This window comes from Larus michahellis, chromosome 6 (assembly GCF_964199755.1).
Source record: "Larus michahellis chromosome 6, bLarMic1.1, whole genome shotgun sequence".
Classification (NCBI taxonomy): domain Eukaryota; kingdom Metazoa; phylum Chordata; class Aves; order Charadriiformes; family Laridae; genus Larus; species Larus michahellis.
This window is the reverse complement of record NC_133901.1, coordinates 33,193,005-33,215,482: the sequence shown is the minus strand read 5'-3', so window position 1 is coordinate 33,215,482 and position 22,478 is coordinate 33,193,005. Positions and strand designations below refer to the sequence as shown.

Sequence of the window (22,478 nt, the reverse complement as noted above, 5' to 3'; positions counted from 1 at the left end):
AAACTGAAACACATAGGGAACATAAGAAAAGACTGTTTTACTGTGAGGGCGGTTAACAATGCACCAGGTTGCCCAGAGAGGTTGGAGCAACCATCCTTGGAGATACTCAAAACCTGACTGGACATGGTCCTGGGCAACCAGCTCTAGGTGACCCTGCTTCACCAGGGCATGTTGCACAAGATGACGTCCAGAGGTCCCTGCCAACCTCAACCAGCCTGTGATCATTTTGCCAGTTCACCTGTCTACTCAATATATCATTTATGATAAAGAAAACCACACAAGTATTTGGAAGAAGCACCTCAATCCTGTCTAAGGACTAAGCACCCATGGCAGAAACCCACAATATCACTGTGTCGACGGACAATAACCAGCTTAGCAGGAGACAACTAACACATGCCCTATCTCACTCAAGAGGCTGAAATTCAGTTCCCAGTACTTGCTAGCTCACCTTTGCTATGGTTTGGCTCAAATGTTGCTTTCTCATTGTGACACAGGGGTCAGAGACTGGGAACATTAACAAACCAGTCAGGAGGTGTTTCATCAGGCTGCCTGGTATCTTAAATCTCTCTTACAGTCTCCCTCGAGTTTTGCCCTTCCCCACCCTCCCTCTTTATTTTTTTACATCAACTTTTTGATGAATGCTTTACAAACCTCCCAGCTCCACAAATGCTCTGTGTCACTCCTAAAAACCAGGGGATGATTCTCCTCTTTCATAAAAATAGCAAGAAGAGTCAGACCCAGATACCCTCTAGGTTTATTAGCTAAAACCTTCATTAACTTTGCAGATATCTACTTCTTGCTGGTGTAAGGGAACCTAAGTCCTAAAGATTTTCATTTTAAGGCCAACAGATAAATTAAAGTTGTAATTTCTTTAAATCTCCTACATTCCCTGTTCCCACAGCTGGAGGTGGTCTGGCAAAAAGAGGCCAGTGGGGGTCATCAGTAACGGAGGGAAGTACAGAACTGATCCTATCTACTAAGATTTCACCCTAAAAAAATTCAGGAACAGGGAAGTCTCCATGCAGAATTCAGGTTTTTGTACAAAAGCTCAAGATAAAACATGTTTCTATCCAACCGTTAGCACACTTGTCTTGCCTGGTTCTCAGTTTAGCACACCTCCTCCTCCTTTTCCTCTCTTTGCAAATAGAGCAAGCGTGCCGGGGGCTGAGCAGGGAGAAGGACAGCACAACTGAGATCTACCATGACAGCTGTCACGTTTGCGGCCAGAGCACTTGCGGCCTCTTCACCCAACAAAAAAGACAACGCTTCAATTTTTAAACTGACTCGTTGCATGTGTTTGTTCAGATGGATTTAAAGGCCGTCCACAACTGTGGCTTCTTGCCATGGGTGTTTTTCAACATTAGCCGTGTGTCATCAAGTGCAGCACTGAGACCCACAGAGAGCCCTGTGGCTGCATGGGACTTCTTGGAGTCGGGTAGTCCAGCCCCTACTCCAGCTGAGCTAGATCTGAAGCTAGCTCCAAGGAACATTTACTGGTAGATTCTATTGCTCTAAGCAATACTAGAGCTAGGGAAGGTTTTTAGGGCCTATTCCATTTGTGGCTGCCAAGCTAGGTTTTAGTATAATGCGATAGACGCACAAAGAGACAGCCCTGAAACAATCCATATAAATTCGCTGCACTGATCTCCTGGTCTTAACAGGGGCTCAGATTCTCAGCTCAGCTACAGTTTGGGCTTTAAAAGTCTCACAGCTGTGAACATGAAAACTAGACCAGCATCTCAAAACATCAAAGCAACTAACTCATCCTAGTGAGGCTAAGGAGTTAGTTTCTTTACACTTGCAGCACTCTTAGAACACAAGAAACCCCATTTATATGGTACTTTTCTCTTGGGCAGTATAAGCTAATGTTTCATACTGAATTAAAACCGATAAAGCAGAACCAACTAAACACAGAAATAACTACAGAATCCTCTCTGGACTTGCAAGGGAAAAGAGAGGCTGCTAATTACAGCCTAACTCATCTCCTCACTGCCATAAAAGCCTTAGCAACTCTGTCTTTATAATGTGCATCAGCACTAGCATTTCGTTAAATCAGGGATTTTGCTCCTCATAAAAGGAGCTGGAGTGGCAGCACCCCCAAACTCCGTCTCCCCTTCGAAAGAATGAACACAGGTTGTGCTCCGCAATCAAACCGCTCTTGGTTACTCCCAGTCAATTAATCTGCCACTTCATCTCACCATTAGCGGCCACTGCCACTAAGAAGCCACCCAATTTAAGGCCATAGGCAATGGGAGAAGCCGCAGAGAGGGACTGCTATTTATATATAATACTGCCATGAGACGCTTTCATGAACAGAAACATATCTTCCTGCCTGAAGGCTGGTAACGCCGAGCCTCCACATTTGTGGTTCACCTTTTTGATACTTTTGGCACTCTAGGTAAAGAGTGGCTCAGATTATTTCTAAGGAGTACTGTGCATCAGGTTTCAGGGCTATTTACTGATTAAAGCAGACCCTTGGGTCCAGCCAGAAAGGTTTTGTATGTGCTAACCTGCTTGCAAAGCCAGCTGCCTTCCATGGTGATAGGGCGGCTCCTCTACAAGAGTCACATTCAAGCCACACCGATGCCAGCCAACTGCATCTGGCATTCAGACGCAGCAGCTGCTCCACAAAACAAACCGGGATACTGGGATGTCCAGCACATTACCGGTTTGTTAGATCTGCCCATCGAAGAGGTCTGTGCTGTTGCTGCTAGCAGAATAATCACCCTTTTGCTGAAGGTCCACAGGTATCATGGGTACTGCAGAAAAAAACCCAAACAACCTAAACCCAAAACACAGGCACACGCACAGAGAGGTATATACGGAAACAGTACAGCAGTCAAGAGGGAGCCACGACACCATTCTTCCCCAAAGCAGCAGATATGTGATACCCAGGCTCCAGCTGAGGCAGCTGCAACCTGTCCCCCCACATGTGTTTTCTGAGTGGTCCCAAGTCAGAAAAGCATCAACTTATGCTCAGGGAACATCTTTACACCAACACTGAGCACATGAAGGATGAACATGAAATCAACACAGCAGAGTCAGCCTTTTTACTATAGACTCACCCAACAGGAACCTCGCTACATTTTAGGATCATTCATCTAGTGACAAAAATAGCCGCGTTACTTCCCTAAATACACTATGCAACCGGACAGCATGACTAAGACGGACACAGTAGCTTTTTCTCCTGGCTACAGGACTTTTCTGTGATCAAAGGCTACAGGACTTTCTGTGATCAATGGTGTTATACACTTGAGAAGATTTCGGCAGAAAAGACATACATTATTTATGAATTGCTTGCAATATCAAGACGTTCACTATAAGCCTCTGTAAGTCACTGTGCTGCTTAGCTGCTCTTGCTGTTAAGAGCGTGACTGTTTGTTAATACAGAGGAAGACGGTATTTGCTACACCACTAAGTAAAGGAAAACTCAAGTTTCCACAGCCATCAGGCATCTCTAAAATAAAACTGTAAAAAAAAAAAAAAAAGCAAAAACCTAACAAGATCTGCTGCACTCCCCAGTGCCATACTGAGGAGCTGTGTTTACTCAGTTTGTCTCCAGCATCCAAAAATGGACCACGGCTTTCAGTGTTAAATGAAAGCTGACTGCAGAAAATTCATTGGTAAATGTTTATTAGCGTCTGCCATTCTAATTTTAACCTCTGGACATTTTTAGGGCCAATAAAAAAAAAAAAAAAGACCAAAGCCCAAGAGACCAAATAATCCACATAGGGATTCTCTCCTGCTTGTGCTATTTCAAAAGTCACTCTGAGATTCAGGGATTATTTTTTTTTTTTTAATTTTATTTTTTAAGTCACTGTTTAACTTCTTCTATGGGAAGCACTAAATTACACCACAATGTCAAATTGGACCGTGCAAGAAAGTAAAGCATCTTAGAAAGGAAGGAGACGTGGATTCCCATGGGAAATCACAGTTTCCAATACAAATACTCCACAGGAATTATAGAATCACAGAATGGTTTGGGTTAGAAGATCATCCAGTTCCACCTCCCTGCCCTGGGCAGGGACACCTCCCACCAGACCGGGTTGCTCCGAGCCCCGTCCAACCTGGCCTTGAACACCTCTGTGGATGGGGCAGCCACAGCTTCTCTGGGCAACCTGGGCCAGGGGCTCACTGCCCTATTATTTCTTCCTGATATCTAATCTATATCTCCCCTCTTTCAGTTTAAAACCGTTACCCCTCGTCCTGTCATTACACTCCCTGATGAAGAGTCCCTCCACAGCTTTCCTGTAGGCCCCTTGAGGGACTGGAAGGGGCTCTACGGTCTCCCCGGAGCCTTCTCTTCTCCAGGCTGAACAACCCCAACTCTCTCAGCCTGTCCTCACAGCAGAGGGGCTCCAGCCCTCGGAGCATCTTCATGGCCCTCCGCTGGACCTGCTCCAACAGGTCCATGTCCTTCTTGTGCTGAGGACTCCAGAGCTGCACGCAGTACTCCAGGTGGGGTCTCACGAGAGTAGAGGGGCAGAATCACCTCCCTCGGCCTGCTGGCCACGCTTCTTTTGATGCAGCCCAGGATGCAGTTGGCTTTCTGGGCTGCAAGCGCACGTTGCCAGGTCATGTTGAGCTTCTCACCCACCAGCACCCCCAAGTCCTTCTCCTCAGGGCTGCTCTCAAGCCATTCTCCACCCAGCCTTTATTTGTGCCTGGGATTGCTGTGACCCCAGGTACAGGACCTTGCACTTGGCCTGTCTGAACTTCGTGAGGTTGGCACAGGCCCACCTCTCAAGCCCATCCAGGTCCCTCTGGATGGCATAATCCATAGCGAGAAGAAACCCCTGTTTCTTTGCTTTTCTATGTTAAAGGGTGCGGGACAGGAGTATCCCATGCCAGTACACACTGTATAAGCCTTTCCGAGTAAGTTGTCTCCAGGCTCATATGGGCTCAGTTAGTCCCTGAAGAACTGCTTCATCCATCTAAACTCTCCAGAAGTGTTCAAAAAACTTCTGCTCAAGCCTTAACTGCATCTTCATGCATCAAAACCAGATACACCATGATGATTCAACAATAATTCTCCTGCCCAGGCCCACTCCTTCCACTTCTACCAGCAGAACAGACCATAGAAACCTTAACAGAGACAACTGCTCAAGTCCCCCGCGGAGACCAGACCGCCCAATGTTCATAGCAGCAGCTTCAGGACAGACTCTTTGTGCAGCTGGTATTACCTGCAGCTGCTCATCACGGTGACACACAAGGTCATACTGTGGGGACTAGAACTAGTCCAAGATTTTCAGGCAGAAGCACAGATGCAGATCTACTGGACAGCAGACATGGTGTTCTTTTATTTTCCTTCCCATAAAGGCAATACCTTAGGTGCAACCCAGACACCCCAGGGGTGTGTTTTGTATAGTTAGGAGGCCAACAGAAAGAAAAACAAAACAAAACAAAGGTGGTCAGTCCCTGGGGCAAGCAGCTGCCTGCAAGGATAAGTTTCACTTGCAGATAGTACCCTGCTGTTGCCAAAAGGCTTTCCCCAGTCATTCTGACTGGGTCAGCACCTACCTTTATGCCTTGGTCAACTATGTTCAAAAAAAAGCAGCAAGAAGTATTCCTGGGTCTCACAACTCTGGCACTCTTGGTTGTACTATAGCCTACAGTCTTCTCTTCGTCCAAATTATCATTAGTCCAAGTAACACATCCTTAATTTAGATTCCCTCTCCACCCTACAAGCTCACCACAGACTGATGGAGTCGTCCAAGATGAATGAAGCATCTTTCTATGCTTTCTGAAGTCATCACTCTTCAATTCAAGCCAAATATTCTGCCTGTTATACTAGCTGCTACTGCTTTTGTTCTACCTGCTATACAAACACGCATTTCCCTATAAAATAAGAGATTAATTCCCTTATTGCAAGTCCACAGGGTGCACATGAAGGCAAAGCTACAGCAGATGATCCCTGTGCAAGAGCTTGCCTTTCCTCTTGACCTACAGCTCAGAAATGGGACTGTTCTCTGGGGAGATCATCCCTGCCTGTGTGGGTCCTCTCCTTATCTCACTACTCCAAAAGGTGACCGGCAGCCCTTAGGCTTTCTAATCCAGGTGTCCTGCACCATCTCACATTGTGCCAGGAGAGGTTTAGGATGGATATTAGGGAAAATGTCTTCACTGAAAGGGTTATCAAACATTGGAACAGGCTGCCTGGGGAAGTGGTGGAATTGCCATCCCTGGAGGTATTTAAAAGACGGGTAGACGTGGTGCTGAGGGACATGGTTTAGTGGTGGTTTTGGCAGTGTTAGGTTTGATGGTTGGACTTGATGATCTGAAAGGTCCTTTCCAACCTAGATGATTCAATGATTCTATGATCTCTTCCCTGGCTACCTTCAAGGCTTTGAACAGTGCACAGAGACAGTGTAGGAATTATAGGAGCCTACAGATCCTTATGAGATCTCTACACAGACATTTTGCAGCAAGACTCAACTACAGCGAAACCACAGACATACTGGGGCAGATCTACAGGACCAGGCAATAGGATCATGACTTGGGCATCTCGAAACCCAAAGGCACCACGCACTATTCCCAATTTCACAGCTGCTCCCAGCACCCATGGTGGAACTACCATAGGAAACTCTCACAAGATGCTAATGCTGGGGCTGACAGCGCTGACCCCTCTGCTCTGGGAGTTTCCCTCTGACACAATATTTCCTAAACAAGGGAAGAGACCACGGCAATTCTCCCTGGAGAGAGGATGTTAGCACATGCCGAGCACAGCACAGAGAGACCTCATTTCCTGTCTGTGCTGGCATAAGACCTTGTCTTCTCTCTGTCAGAGCTGTAGTTTGGTTACCGAGGACACAGTTTGGTTTGTTTTGAGGGTTCCCTCCCACCTTGGGTTTTGTTTTGTTTTTTTTTTTTTAAACCATAAGCCTACATACCCATAGCTCCAAAAATAAAAAGCTATGTTAGACAAAGACCTTCACAACACAGCAAAAACTTAAATATATCTTCAATACAAAAGCACTTTCTCACATAGTAATTCAAAACCTCAACAGTTCAAAACCCCAAAGTGCAATAATAAAATCTGTAAATAAGCCCAGGCCATTAGACACAATGCCAGTTAAAAGTTACCTACATGACAGGTTACCACTTTTTGTTGGGGAAAAAGTGTGCCACCTGCTCACAACATTTCAGATTCAGTCCCTCATTTAAGTTTAAGATCCCTGTATTAATTCCATTTGCCACACATCAAAGTCCTCCTTTCCCCAGCTCCAACTTTTCCAACTATCACCGCAATCTCTGGTTTCCTTAAGCAAGCACCTTGTTTCTGTACAGCAGGTCTAAGATTTTTTTTAGCAGTGGTGTAGTACTACTTTGCATAAAATAATATAGAGGAAATAGCTCATTGTTAACCATTTCAAGATCATTTCAACCATTGATCATTTCAAGACAGACTAAGAGTCAGCAGTTTAGCACGTAAAAGCAGTCCCAGGTCTCTTAGGAGACACGTCTGAGAAGTGTGAGCAGCAGGCAATACTGGAGGTGAAAGGCACAGACGAGTCAGGCTTTTGTTGGGAAAAAGAAGCAGCCAGCTTGACTTGCAAGGTAGCTGATAGCTTTTGTTCTTATCTAGATGAAGGTATAATCCAATCATTTTACCTACCTATTAAATATTCCACACTTATTTAAAATGATCAAAATGGCAAACGTGGTCACAGGGTAGCTGTCCCCTGACATCAAACCCATGTCCACACAAATATTCCCATCTTCAAGGCATGTTAACCCGCCTGCCTCTGAACATAGGCACAATTTTCTGTCCTCAAAGGCAAACTCGCTATTATTTGTTTTCATAATATTTAGTTGTGGACTTTAAACGCCTAACCTTTCTTTTGACGCTTGTTTTTGTTTCCACCACAGGCACCGGCTGCATACAGTTCTATTATTTACAGCACAGCAGCCTGCCACATCATACTTGGATTACGCTGCTCTTTATTTCTTCAGCACACTGCAAGCTCAGATCTTTTTCTTTAGCATGATTCCTTCTCCCCTACTGCCACGAAAGCCCGGTTTGTTTGGGAAGGGCTCCTGAACTCTCTCCACTTTGCAAGGTCAACACTATATCCAAAGAAAAGAAAAACAAACACACCAAAAAGCACACAGGCTATCTTTTTGGTACTGACTGGGCTAAAAATCTACCACCAGAAGGTTGTAACTGAACAAATACTTAATTTTACCTTTTTCGTTAGAAGTCTTTTGTAAACGCAGGAGTTTGCTCAGGAGATATGCTCACAGACATGCACAAATGCACTCTCAGAATAAAATAGTTCTTGCACACACTGTCATCCTCAGAAAGGTACAGCATTTCTTTATACCACTAAGTCAAAGCTACTACAATCAGTAACTAAAAGACAGGCCAAGTGCCTTTTCTGCCTAAGCAATCTATACTGAAATCATCATAATCTATGCAGAAAATTCAGGGGGGAAAGTGTGACTTAATAAACCCTTGCTGATTCCTGCTGTAAATAGGCTTGCTTTTTCCCTGCAGTTACAGAAGAGGGATTTTTTTCCCCCAGCACTTTCAGTTGCCACAAGCAACCTATTGCTTGCTTTTAACCATGCAGCACTCTCGATGCAAACACACAGCTCGTGTTAGCACGCTGGACCGCACGTAACTAAAAACTGAACACAAGGCAGTTCAGTCCCATTACAATACAAACAGTGCTTTGTACTAAATACCTGTTCGGAGCAAACAGAGAGACATACCCTGATTTGGCACAGCTACAAAGATGACAGCACCCGCGCATACCAGAGAAATCTTGCAATACTTCCAAATATCCAGGTGCCTGGATGTATGTTGTATATCAGATGACAGCATAGCAGCCTGGTACAAGCAAACATCACACGGATCAACTGCCCTAAATCCAGGAAGAAAAAAATTGCTCATCTCAATGCCTCCCCACACAGAAACACCACAGTTGCATCCTCTCATTCAAAAACTGATTCAAAAAATCAGTTGGACACACCAAAATGAGTCATCTCTGCACCGGTACCTTAACTCTGAAAACTCCTGCTCCGTTCCTCCTCTAAGGGAACTGAAATGCCGTAAGCTCACTCGTAGCTGTGGCAACAGCAAATGCAAATCCTGCCACACTGCAAAACTTCACCACGGTCTCCTCCGGCACATGCGAGCTACGTGCAAACAAAACCACACACATACACACCCTCCAAGAATAAACTGGGTTTCTGAAAGCTGTTCCCTCCCCTAAAGCGAAAATCAAATTGTCAGGGCAAAGTTTAGCCAGTCTTAAATTGCTTTAGCAGGATTTATACTAGCTGTGCTTGAAGGCACTTAGAAAAAGGGCCCAGAAGAGTTTAGAAACGGCATGCAAGAAGAGGTTCAAGGTCTCTTTATGTCCATCTGCAAAGACTATACCCACTCCTTAAATTAGGTGAGGAGCTGCTGTGTTTGCAGCCTTGAGCTTCAGGCTGACTGAATCATACCACTACGGCTTTAATACAATCAAGTTAGCAGTGGATATTTAGGCATAGAAGAGAAAATGGGTTTAAATAAGTGACAAGTCTTTTAAAAATAATCAGGTTTCTAAGGAATATCAGCATATCTCAACACAAAGATATGGTCTACCAAGAGCTCTTCTCAGGAGATATGTCAGATATTCTAAGTAAGATGCAGCCGGTAACTGCATATAACAACCAAAGGTTAAAAAAAATACTGGGGGGGGGGGAAGGGGGGGAGAAAGGAAGAAAAAAAGAAAGCATCACCTAACAAGTTCCCAGCAGCAAAGCCCGTGTGAACTGCAAGACCTGAATTACAAATTTAGCTTTGGTGAGAATTTTCCATCTGAGCCCAACAGACGCTTGCAGGATATCTACTTGTGGTTTGCAAAAACTTCTCAGACAAGCTTCAATGTTCTGAATGGCAAGCAAAGAGTAAAAGCCCCAAATGATGCTCCCTGCATGTTGAGAAGCTAGGGTGGGGAGCTTCTAGTTTTCTGGCTTTGGTAGGGGTGTTGGTTTTGTGTTTTGCAGGGTGTTTGTGTATGTTTTCTTGTGTTGTTTGCTGTTAGTTTTTTTTAAAGGACAGTTTGGGTTACCATGGGTAAATCATTTTAGACAGCGAAAACACTACACTCTAACCTTCCCCTATTTGTGAGCAAAGCAAATCTAATCCCACAGTTAGATTATTCTATCTAGTAGCAAAGCAAATGAGCTAAAATCGAAGGAAAGGGAGAGTTACCATGGGATACCAAGATGCGTCACTTCTCTTGGCTCTCTTGGTGCCACGTGACATCTCAGACGTGAGTGAAGAACCCAGCAGATGGGATAGGAAAAAAAAAAATATGTAAAAAGGTCTCTAGATTATAGCAAAGTTTCGGCTTTTAAATCCAATTTGTTAACTGCTTATGGCTACAGAAATATAGGCAAACAATATTTATCTATAAACCAAACTATCCGCCTATAAATCTATTGCCACTGTGCAATAAATATATGCCTTCCCTTCCAACAGTCATCATGTACACTTTTTTTACAGTAAATTTAGTCCAAGCACGTTCAGAAATACTGCCCTCACTATCTTCAGTAAGAACTATTACTTGCCTTACAGAGGCAGCAAAGCAGGTCAGTATTTTCCACCCTGCTCATAAATACAGAAGCAGCCACTTCACAGCAATAGACAGAGTTCAAGAGAGATCAGAAGAGGGATAAATCACTTTGAATTTACTCTCAAAGTTATCATGCAGGTCACCAAATCCACACCTTGGGATAAAGGCCACTGAACCAAGACTCTTCTTTTAATTTTCAAGGTATCGCTGTTGAGCGGCACACCACCGCAAAGCTGCCACGTGCGTGGGCAGCCTGTTGGCTGGCCCTACCACATGCTCACTTAGACTTTGATTTTCACTCCAATCGGTCCAGTATAAGTTTGTAAGCATCTCCTCTTCCGAGTCTTTCTTCTCTACACAAAATCATAGAGTGGTTCAGTGTTTGATATCACACACGCTTTTTTTTTTTTTCAAAACAGCTGCCAATTTCTTTCTAGCATGTCAAAACAGCTCTGATTCAAAGGACATTATTCCACCTCCATCCTCCTCCACCTCCCAAAGCCTCCTAACACCCACACGCTGCGGAGCACCAAAATCTCCAGAGAAATTTGGTCCTTTCATACACCAGCCAAGCAAACCACCTCTCCGTAATAGAAAGCGACGTACAGTGTAAGAAACCTCCACCCCCCAAGCCGCCACGGTGACTGCCATGGTACGATCCCAGAGTTTCAGTGCTACCCAAACATTGCCTCATGTTGAAAATCAAGCTTGCAGGAAAATACTGAAGACTGTCTGTCTCCAATGCATCACGGTAACCGGATCATTACCCCAGGCTCTGGCTGGCACACTGCCACTCCAACCTACCCTGCTATTAGCGCTCTCCTATTAGCTCCAGATTGCAAAACTTTGGTAAAGTAACACAGCAAATTAGCCAAGACAACTGCTGCTATAATCTGCTCTTAAACACCAACTTTTTATCACCTGAATCATTTGCTACTATGCGCCTGTTTCCCATTAGCTACCAAAAAGATCAAATAATACAGAAGCCAAGAAATCCCACATTTAATCTGCTACTCCAATTTGTAGCCCCTGCGTTAGCACACAACTATACAACAGGGCGTTTGAAAATAGCTGAGCATTATTTATTACCCACTTACAAAATGAAATTTCACATTTCTGCAACAAGTTTAACACAGATGGCGTTACCTTCTTCAAAACTGCTTTAATAACTGTTCCCTGAGCCAGGAGATACTGAATTTAACAGCCATGGCTAGGTTTTATCCAGCCTCCTTTGAACCTCTAACCTTTCAGCAACATCCTGCACCAGGGAATACCACAGCATAACTGCACACCACTGAAAGAAAAACATTACCGAGAGAAAAACATTACCAGAAGAAAAACTTTCCCTTGTTTTAAGCTTGTTGCTTCCTTGTTTTATTTTACACTTTTTTTTTTTTTTTGAATGGGGAGGGCCTGGGTACAGTCATCCTCTGCTCACACTTTGCATAACATTCCTCTTCTCACTTCCTCCGCTCACAATCGTTTCTTCTCCACGCTGAAGAGTCAAAGTTTATTTACCTCCTTTTATACAACAGCTGCTCCGTGCCTCTCATTACCTTCATCATCCTTTGCTGAACCTTTTTCTTTTTGGAGATGGAGGACCATCTGGCATTCCAGACACAGGGAATCATGGAGAAAGAAGGGTTTTTTTGTTTGGTTGGTTGTTTTTTTTTTTTTTTTACAGTACCTTGTTGTTTCTCTACCTCTTCACTAATAACATTCACTTATTTACTACTTGGACTTTACAGCTATTTTCAGTGCATGGATCTCCAAATTCAGAAAACAAAAGTCTCCCAAGGGCAGAACAAAACCCAAAAGTAATAATGTTTTTGCATCACACCAGTGTTGCATGAACAAGCATTAGGTTTTAGTTTAGAGACAGGAAAGGGCCTGGGAAGTGCAGTAATCTCTTAATCTCTCACACGGGTTGTTTCCAAAACTTCATTTCAACCAGAGCAGCAGAGCTGAGCATTAATCACATCCCTGTCTGCGCACTAAGAAGCCTTCCTCCATCCTCTCACTTCCTTCTGATAAAGCACTTGCCCTCTGCCACTCAGGCAGCGTTCGGGAACCACCTGTTTCTCTTATTTATCACAACCCAGGGCTCTCCATGCTTTTGGAAAGCACCCCCACCCCCTGTTTTCTGCTCAGAGTCCGATCAGCATCGCCCCCCCTCCCTTTGCACGTCATAGAATCAAATTCATAGTATTGTTGACCCCTACTCTGCACTGCTGCTCGGGCTTGCTCTAAGAGCTGCTCAGCACGCAACACATCTGCTGGCACCTCATCACAGCAAGTCCTGGAGAAGAAGAAGCAAAAGCACCAGCGCCCTGCAGGTGCCAAAGCCAAAAGAGCAGGGAGGAAGGTGGCAGGGAGGAGGAAGGGAGCACGGATCACGCATTCAGAGCTAGCAAGCCTGAATTCAGAGCCCATGGGCTCAATATAAAATAGGTAGAACATGCATTTCAAGCTGCTTGTGATTCAAAAAAAAAAAAAAAAATTACACTTTGCTCACCTGTATTTATTATTTCCTGATGCAGTACCAGCAAAACGACCTCTATTAGGCGCATAGAAAGAAAACCTGCCTTTTATTAGTAACCAATTGCTATTTTACAGCTTCATTGACCTTGTTCCACATACCAGATTCGTTAACTCACTTATGCTCATTTCCTCTTTTCATGTGGAAACAGAGTACCCAACACTTTCTGCGTCACTAATAATCACAGCACACCAAGGGGCAGAGCTGTATCCTGAAACTCCTGTCTGCCACACAGATTATTTTTTTTCCCCCCTATTTTTCAGCACCTCAAACTCCTCCCAACACAGGACGACAACACCTATTTGCTTTAAAGTGTCCATTTTCACTCCACCCCGAATTACCAGAGAGAAGCAGATACTGGCTGAATAGAAGAATTTTCCAATTAAACTAAAGAATCAGTGCAGAAACATTAAAAAAAAAAAAAAATCCTTAGGTGGGCATTTTACCAACAAACAATGGGATTACAAATACACAGAAAAAGAACTTCAGATTTAGCATGACTTTTGCAGGGATGCTGCCTCTTGCACAAGAAAGAAGCAGCAGGACATAGATGAAAATTTGCTGTTTATGTAAGTTCACTTAAAGAAACAATCTTCTAAGTCTTTAGAGTTACTCCTTGCAAGGCTGTGGGGTAAAAATAACGCTCTTCCTTGGGACAACCTGCCAGGTACTCCTACTATACAATTTTGGATGCTGGTTGGAATATACAGGACGGATGGATTAATTCTGGTTGTGATAATAGCAGAGCTTTCACTCACAAGTGAGAATCCAGCACCCCCCACCTTGAGACAAAAGAGAATCAACAGGTCCAGGAACAGACTTTCGGACTTTCTTGGGTACTCCGCCTGGAATTTCAGGTTTCAAAAGACTTCTTGCTAGTAAAAATTAAGTTATATGAATGAGGTCTGTGAAACAGCACTCTTCTGCTGGAGGCTACTCCTCAGGCATTCAGGTTGTTGGATGCTCTGTCGCCTTCTTTTTTCCAGCGAGGCACTCCTTTCTAGATCATTTCTCCATCCGGTTTTCACACTGTATAGGGACACCCTTCTGTCCACCCAGTATGTACTCCTGAACAGAGACAGCATGAGAATTTGACACGCAGAACTCCTTACAACAAGGTTATCAAATCTTGCGGTACCTGAGCAACCTTGTCCAACTGACCACCAAGTGGATTACCATCCTGAAAGGTTTTGGCTGTTTTACCGATACCTAACATATATCTTTTTGTGCAAGCTTTCACGCTGCCTCTTTCTGAACAGTAAGATTTCAGCCGTCAGCATCATCTTCCTCCAATGCCCGCTTCTCATCCAGGTCAAATCAAGCCAAATGAGGGTAAGGGACAGGAAAAGAGACAGTTTGCCAAGGTGTGGATTAAATGACATGCAATGCTTCTCCAAAGTGACAAACAGAAAAGCCGTGGATGGCAGGGCATTACTGCATTGTCACTCACCCTCCTGTCCCCCTTGAAACTCTCCTTACCCTGAACTCCTCCCTGTGCGTTCTTTCTGTTCCAAGTTCTGCTCGACACACATTTCCTCTGGGCCTCCCTGCTGCCACTGCAGAGATTCACAACAACAACAACCGAAAATCCAGTAAAACTACACCATGTTTGTCTTTCCATTCCAGAGGAAGACAAATTTGCAGAGAACTGACCATTGTGCAGAAAGGAGCACGCTTTCCTTACCTTAACCCCGACACACGCAACTCATGATGCTACAGGAGCAACAGGCTGACAGCTCAGTCCCAGACCAGCAGTGATATTTCACACCGTGCTCAGCGGGAGGCACTTCTCATGAAACACCCTTCATAGGATAAGCGTAGACCATGCCAAATTACACTGCACCCAAACTACGCCAATTTAAGACAGCCCAGTTCACAGCACTGCAGGCACGACATTGTCACAAGACAATCAGCACCAGAGCTCTTGAATTAACAAGTTGCAACAGCAACCCATATGATCGTCATTTGGTTCCCCTGGAAGTTTAAGATGACAGCCCCAGAAATCATTAATTTAAGAGCCGAAGTTTTGATTTGGGTCTGGACTAGTAGTTAGCAGTACTCATTGCACAGGGGAAAGCGTCTCAGAATTAAGTTTCCTAATTAAGGCACTGCTTTACAGTGGAGAAATACAAAAAATTAATATCTGCTATTATGCCCTTGACTTTTGGCTAGGCAATTCTGTGTGCAGCCAGTGGTGCATTTGAGTTGTGAAGCTGAGTACACAACCTATTTCCCCTACACACAGAAATTAGCTCACATTCATACTGCCTGCTTCAGCTGTGTAAATGAGTTAGAATACTGCCCTTATATATGATCTGTAAAAAGAAATCCTACAGAACGTAGCCAAGTAAGAGTCACAAAATTTTTAAGCTCTTTATCCTTGCGGTATACTCCTTTATTTCACAATTTTAACATAGCATTCACTGTAGATAACATTATTAAAGTTTGATGAGGGAGATGCCTATTCATTATAAAGTCTTTCTCGAAAGAGTGCTGTGGGAAAATCTTCAGGGGGGTGGGTATAAGATCAGTGTCTTTTAACGCACCACTAGCAATTTTGCAATTATAGTATTTGTGATTAACCATCTGCGTGCAATCTACCTGTGCAACCATTGCTCTAGAATCAGAGCAAGTCAATGCACTTAAAGGATCCAGCCTCTGCTCAATGAACTTACCACCTTGCTAACAAATCTGAAACCTAACTGGCAGGTGATGCTTCAGAGCTGGCAGTGATTTAAGGACGGAGGTGTCCTCCTGCTTCGATAGACTTGCCCATAGCAATAGTCCTTAGGGGTTATGAGCAGACGTGTTGGCTTTTATGAGCCACGTGTTGACTTTGAGCAAGCTGACTTCCCCACAAAGCACAAACACAACGTCATGCTGAATATTACTGGAGTATGAGAAAAATCATTTATAGAAACAACAGCTACAACATAGCTATTTGCCTTATCTCCTTTGTAAACAGCTTTTAAACTGCCAGCTATGGCTATGATTAAGGAGCAGCTAGAGACGAGAGGAGACATCCTCATAACTGCTGACAGGTTAGGTTTTTTTGAGCTTTGGCATAAGCATTTAAGGATGAAAGAGCACAACAAGGATGCTGAAAGACAACTGACAGCTTGAGGAATAAATACACACCAGTTTTCAAATAATTTCTGCGATGTAGGGTAATGTTTATGATCACAGCATTCACTAGGAATTAGATCATCCATTTAGCAGCAAGTTTGCCAGATCAACTGTCTGGGAACTTTAAACTGGATCAGCAAAAACTGTAGAGCATTGCATAACTGGAGTTAGTGCCTTGAAACTTCACAAAAGACTAAAAGACGGGGTGGGGGGGAGAACAAAAAGCATCAAGAGGAAGAGCAAGTCAAGTGCTACAACTGATTTCAGGAGACACACACACTGTCCATATTGAGTGCTATGCCCAGACCTATTAGTCTACCTCTGCTTTGTCTACAGTGCTCGATTTCACATCTCCTGCTGGCTTCATTTAAATGCTTTTCATGCAAGATTATTATTTTTGGAGCAGTCAGAGTTTGACAAACCAGTACTATGGCAGGGTGGTTATGCTGTCAGACACAGACCATCCCAATCTTTGGCAGGGGACAGACAAGTAGCTGCATCGAGCTGAGAAGAGCATCAGTCTTATTTGGATCAGCGACAACATTCAGGAAACATCTGAAGCAACCTTGTAAGCACAGTTAACATATCCTTGTAATAAAAACAGCATTTTTGCAAAGCGTGTTCCTTACCTTTTCTGCTACTCGCCTTTCAAGATGTGCTGTACAGCTCAGGGAGCTCCCAAGGCTATATTTACACGAGCTTTCCAAGAAACTATTAGCAAAGCTTGGGGAATTTAGCGATGCGTCAATGTCTGGAGACAGCTGCAATGAAGCTCCACAATGCAGAAAATGGCAGGGAGGAACCTAAAGGTAGGAGCATGCTCTAGACAAGATGATATTTAAGTCTGCCTAGATGTATTTTGGACGCACACATGATTTGAACAGTTGCAACAGTCACAGAGGGCTCTAGTGACAAAACAGACACCCTCCATTGGGACTATAACATCCCTCAGCATTTTAACACCAGATATTCTACCCGTCCTTTGCTACGTATTTATCACCACGGAGCAAAATATACTAGATACAACATTTTGTCTTCCTAAGTAGTGCATGGAAATCTGTCAAAACAGTTGCTGACAGCCTTTCAACTATTCAATGGAAATGGGGACAGCAGAGGAAGGGAGAACACAGGCCAGGAAAAAGAAAAAAACAAAACAACAAACCCTTTTTGTTTTAATGCATCTTGAAAACAAATCCATGAGAACAGAGAACAACGTTAACAAATGAACTGAAATAAAGCATCTTGTGCAAGAATCCCAGTAACCATATAATCTGTGGAATAATAAAACTGCAAAACCATGGAGTAATTTTAAACAATTACGTTTGTCATTAAAATAATAAAAGAACCAGTCAATACTTATCCAGTAAGAAAGCACTATTTAATAGGGTCTAATTCAACAAGGGAACATAGCCTGTTGGATCCACCTAACAACTGAAGTTGGGCAAAAACAACCAATTAACAACGCAGCTTCCCAAAAGGCACAAAACCCAGAAGTATTCCCCATCAGAGTCTCTGCCTCCTGGGTTGAGGACTAAGAGGATGCCCCGATTCATTAAATGCTTCAGCACTGTTTGAATTCAGGTTTACTGAATGCAAAGAGACCAGATATAAACCAGAGAGCAAAACAAGATTAGAGATCAGCAAGATGACGTTCCCCTTGGAAATCCAAAAAACCAAGACATTTTGAACTATGTCCAGCATGACTTCAGCACAAAATAACATTTGCACTTCAACGTAATAGTTGATGATTTAACTGCATGCGAGGAGCTACAGGAACAGTCAGCAGAGCAGCCCTGAATTTCATATCACCTGCTCAGCCTTCAAAGGAAGCAGAGAGAGTTGCAAAAGAGCCATGCTGTACTTCAAAGCAGTAACTGCCTTTCGGATAAAGGCTAAAGTATTTATGTTCCCTCTTCAAGCACCTGAACCCAAGCAGAGCACAAATGTTTTGGTATTTGCTAGGTGCCCTGTCCCATCCCCAGACATCTCAGGTAGATGATATGACACTTGAAAAGGTGCTGGAATGGTATTAGCCATCAAACTCCAACTTGAAACTTCACGTACGCAAGAGCCAAGTAGTAAAAATTAAGCTGAAGCAAAAAAAGAGCACAAGCAAAGAGGATGCAAAGCAAGACAGAAAACCCATTTTATCTTTGAACACGTGTGGGAATTGGTGAGTACACCCTTATGGGAAATGCTATTACCTGGGCCTGTAAGCTATGAGTCAATCTCCAAGTAAGTCAGAGCCAGCCCCAGGAGAAAGGAACAGTCATTTTCTAACTCAGTTCACAAACAAATCCGGAGAAGGAAAATTCCCTCTTTGGATTAAGGATTAATCAGCAGCAGGTATGGCCTATTATCATTAACTGCAGACATTTCCTGCTAGCACGTCCTTCGCCTTTTCCAAGAAACAGGGGAGCAGCTATACGTCTGAGGGAAAATGCATTAGGAGACAAGAGTGAAACTATCGACAGCAACCTGCTCTATGCTACCCACTTAGCAAGAACCAGCCAAGCTATTTAATAAGCAGCAATGGCTAGAAAATCTACCAAAGTCGACTCTGATTGATCTGAACAAACTAAACACAGGGAATCTGCTCCAAAATTCAATTAAATCTTCAGTTTTGGATAAGTGCCCAAGATATTACGCCATCGCTTCTCTCCCTGACTCCTCACGCAGGACACGATTGCTCCATTATCATGGGAGGAGGCAGCAGCAGCACACCAGACCATAGACTGGATTCAGGTACTCCCAGGGGATAACATGGATTCACTCTTCATCCTCCTCACTTTTAAAACACAACCTGCGGACGTTGTGTTTGTACCAAAACTACCTAGGCGGATCCCGCGACAGACACTTCTACAGGACATTCCCACTTCTACAGGACAGTTTTGATGCATGCAGCTCATGTGCATCTGGAAGAAGTTGGGGAGGAAGTTGGGGGTGAGGGGTGGGGAGTCAAACAGGAGCTGAGAAGGATGTCCATGCTTTCCCAGAGTGCGAGGGTAAACCCAGCAGCAGATCAGCCAGGTGGTGTTGTAAAAAGTGTTGTCGATTGCATGCAGGAGGTGAATAAGGGCAGTGCTTACGCAGCAGACCCTGGGCTTTAGCCTGCCGTGTCACCTCCTCAGTCATCAGCAACTTCAAGCTTTAATTCCTGGCAGCAAAGGTATTACTTAAAAAGTCAACATCACAATGAACTCACGTCCTACACAGGATACAGAAAAACTCTAAATTCTTTCACCTACACACATGATTAATAAGTTTCCCCAAAGGTGCTTTTACATGTACAGGACGACACCCATAGATCAGTTACCGCTTTTAATCAAGATTATCTCCTATGTGTTTGACATTTCACAGGGTGGTGGGGTTTTGTTGTGGGGTGGTTGTTGGGTTTTAGTGAAGTTTTTCCTTTGTGCATTTTTTTATTTTTTTGTTGTTGTTGTTTTAGTTGTGGTGGTTTTTTTTTTTTTTTTTTTTTTTTAAACATCTGCTCTAGCTAACTCTTGCCCATTTAATTGGGAAATCTGATGACTGAAAATCTCGGTGCCTGTTGAACTACCAAGCAGTCTGCACTGGAATTTAATTTTAACCATTCCAAGCCCTTGTTGTATTCCTGAACAAGCAACTTAGTCAAAAATATTTTCAAAAGATATCACATAAACTGAGGCCCTGCTCCCATGGAGTTAAATTTGGTGGGTATACACATACCTCTCAGTAACAGACTTAAATAAAAATCATTAAGAGATACAGAAATTGAGTTCCAGCCATAAACCACTGCTTTACGTTCCCTACTTTAAATAGTCACTGTTACACTGTCATTATACAACAATCAGCGCATTTGCTTTGAGTCTAGAGAGCTGCCATGGTCAGAACCATTAAGTGCTATATAAAAGTAACATCAGGCTTTATCTCTTTCAAAGCCACTGAAGTTTAAATTTAAAAGAGAATTCAGCAAGCAGCTATATCAAGCACATACAGCGCCAAGCTGGAGGATGAGTATATTTATATAACAAAAGGCTTCCTGGATTATTTTAAGGCTCAAGTTCTGCAAAGCTAACAATTGAGGAAAGGGATGTTTTCCCTTTGTTTAAAAAAATAAAACTCGTACCAAGGGTGGTGGGGGGGAAGCCGTTGAAGAGACAGCTGTATCTTGATATTCCACTATATTAGATCCCTAGATTTCAGCAACAAGTCATCCATGTGCATTGTGACCCTATGAGTTTGGAACGTATGTTGCCATATACTGAGACAAATACACAAAAAATACAGAGGTCCCAGATACCAAGGCATCCGCAAGGAATATCTTCACATAAATTACAAGGTATGCCACATGCCCAACAGTATTTGGTTTGAATCTTTTTCATTTAGCACAGAACAAAGCAGCCTTGCACCTCCTGCAAGGTACCTGTTGACATTCAGCCCCTATTAAATCTGCATTAAACTTTAAATAATAGATTATTACATTATTTATAACATCTGTGTATTGGACCCAGGGGAAACAAAAGTTGAATCAATACAGTGACATGAGCTTTTTGTCTCTGCTAGAAGTGTCTTCCACCCTTAATATTTACCTAGTTGAAAGAGGGTCGGGAAAGTAGGTATTTTTCTGTAGGTATTACGGTTTGTTCAGAACAATTATCACATAAATGCCGGGTTTCAGAACGCAGCAACTGCAAAATTAAAACCTGCTCATAATGATTCGCCTTACATGCAACACACAAAAAAGTCATTTATCCCAGTTTCAGCATTTCTCTCATTATTTCCGATTTCTTACACTATCTGCGGAAGCACTCCTAAACATCTTAAGTGTACATCACTTGAGAGTTAGACACATGCAGTACTATGACATCTGTAAGAGATGGGCTAAAACCAACTTTCCCAAAACCAAATTTGCTTGGGGCACCTGCAGGAAGAATTACAACTGCATTAGGAAGAACCCCAACTGAAAGGCGCTTTTCTGTTCTGTCCCTCACCACAGCCTCTCAGAATCAGCCAGTTCAATCTCACTAATATTTCAGAACATTTTGAGGAAAAGGCAGCAGCTTTCCTGACTGAGAACTGAAGGCATGAAAGACTCGGTTCATTCAATGTGCTAGTCACTCAGGTTACACACAAACAAATAACAGTTTTAAAAAACACATTCTCTCTCAAAATCTGTGTCCAATAGCTCCACTTGTTTTCTGATTCTTACGACACCTCCCCCTCTAGCTCTTAAATTAGTCACGGAGCTTTCCAGCACAGATCAAACCCAACAAAACCACGAAAATTTTAAAAGACGCCTTTCAGCCAATCTTCGTGCAGCTTCAAAGGGTTATTAAAAGACAAAAACATAAATACAAGCAGCAAGAAAGGGCATACGCCCCATTTATTTTCTCTTTGCAGGTCATTCATCTATGTCAAAGCCAGAACTGGGAACAGAAACCAGGTATTCCAGACACCACTCTGGTTGTCTACCCAATATATCACTCCAGTTTCAACAGACAGAAGGACAAGGATTTCCTTATAAGTAGGGGTTTTGGAGCATTTATACACAACCTACATCTTCTCAAGTTTTGCTCTTAGTTATCCTTACCTGGAAGCAGGAAAGAATAACCTATTTAAGTCCTCTTTCAGTTGACTCTTCCTAAGATTATAGAATTTAGTACTGGAGTTATTGACTCTTTGTGTAAATTTTTTTTCTTGAATTAAGAGTGTACCAGGCTGGCACAAGCAACATCTAAGCTAACAGAAAATGGAGGGAATCATCATATTCTCTACTAAGCCAGGCTTTTAAATGAAAGCCTCACTTAAAGAAACCAGCCAGTAAAGGTGCCAAAAGAAACAGTGCCCCGCAGCTGCAGGACATTAAGACAGACGATACAAATACCCAAGTGAGGGCCACTGACTGCTGCCAGCGTACACTGCCACTTGCACACATGCGAAAAATGATTAATCCAAACCACTTGCCTGTGCAAGTCCAAAACAAGAACTCATCCAAATTCAGGACACATTTAATATCACTTTACAGTAAACAAAGTACTGAAAAAACACACCACTCCAAAACACATGTGCTTGAAAATGCAAAGTTCGTTTACTTACCTGAAATCGCTTTTCTACCCAGAGCACTTGATTCATCAGGTTAGAAGCTCACTACAACTATGAGGGTCAAAGCACAGAAGACCTGCTGCCAGCTGCTTCTCACGTAGTCATAAGAGTCACTATTTAAAAAAAATTTTAAAAAAATTACATCTTAAGAAGCA

General features: G+C 43.2%; 1 protein-coding gene across 30 annotated transcripts in view; it reads right to left on the bottom strand.

The window, feature by feature from the left end:
* The window catches only part of SGMS1 (sphingomyelin synthase 1), a 103,540-nt gene that overhangs the window by 52,105 nt on the left and 28,957 nt on the right, over window positions 1–22,478 (bottom strand). For 23 of the 30 annotated variants that reach the window (XR_012587474.1, XR_012587473.1, XM_074590607.1 and 20 more), the window contains one exon: window positions 22,318–22,436. The exons of 6 other annotated variants lie outside the window; for them this stretch is intronic. The gene's annotated coding sequence lies outside the window, so the exon portion shown is untranslated. Of the gene's footprint in view, window positions 1–9,002; window positions 9,105–22,317; window positions 22,437–22,478 lie in introns of those variants that run through there. One more of the 30 variants, XM_074590613.1, reaches the window with a different exon arrangement.